The sequence below is a fragment of the Pseudomyrmex gracilis genome, unplaced genomic scaffold, assembly GCF_002006095.1.
Source record: "Pseudomyrmex gracilis isolate BER0280 unplaced genomic scaffold, ASM200609v1 scaffold_670, whole genome shotgun sequence".
Lineage (NCBI taxonomy): Eukaryota > Metazoa > Arthropoda > Insecta > Hymenoptera > Formicidae > Pseudomyrmex > Pseudomyrmex gracilis.
Window position 1 is genome coordinate 14543 of NW_018021254.1, and position 1229 is coordinate 15771.

Sequence of the window (1229 nt, forward strand, 5' to 3'; positions counted from 1 at the left end):
ATGTGACCAATAAGCGCGTGAGTCTGGACTCTGTAGGCGTGTATCATTTTCAGTTGTATAGAAATATGGCTTTCCTTATGAAATCTCCTAACAGCTANAGGCGGAGCAAACAAGCAAATGGCGTGTGATACAGTTCCTTGCGATCACCTGATTTGTAATACTGAAAATAATACACGACTAGAGCTTCTGGATCATCGCTTCCCACGCGCTCATTGGATCACATATATAAATTAATCATTGAACAACTATTGCGATTTTTACAAAATGATAAATGACATCTTTACGAATTGACNCAATCAATCTTCACACTTCAGTTGTATCAAAAGTTTTTTGACACTCTGTATAATTTGTGTTTAAAACCAAGCATGTTTCCATCTTATATCTTCTTCAAAAATAGACAGAGTAAATAAAAAAAACTAACAACATATTATCATAACTTNAAAGTTACAACAATTCACATGCATGAATATCTACATCTTTTCTACAAAAATAGCAAATTGATAGTAGTGTACATAAAAAAAATAACTCACAAAAATTAAAATCATTAAACTTAAAAATAAATGAAAACACCAAGTGAGAGAATATAACAAGAAAAAACAAGAAACACACGCTTATTCAAGAAAATACAATTTATATGANATTTATGAAAAAACTAAAACTCCAAATCATTGACATTAGCATAACATATTCCAAATAACATTTTCTAAATTGTACATGATAATATGTTTTCTGTTCCTCACTGAAGAAGATCCATATAAGATATGTTAACATTTTTTTTATATATTGATTTTATACAAAACCAATATATAAATGAAACCACATTTTGTATATTGACCTTATATTTGCTTTTGTTGTAATACTAAGGGCCTGAGCACAATAGAGAAAATATTAGGAATAGGAATTAAAAACAGAGGTTAAATGTAATGTACAATGCGAAAAAACAAATTATAACATTTAAATGTATATAAATATAAGCAGTATAAGAATATAAGAAGTATATCATGTAACCATGACACACTTCTTGTATTTATATGTTATATTTAATTTTTACTCAGTGTATAGTACATTTACCTTCTATTTCTAATTCTTATTCCTAATANTTTCTGAACAAAAAAACAGCCGTAATATAATTCAAAATGGTAAAATAGACCTTCTAGCTAAGAAACCAAGGTTGACGTGGCTTAAATAAAATCTAATTGAAAGTGAGGCTGATGATGATCTAAAAAAAT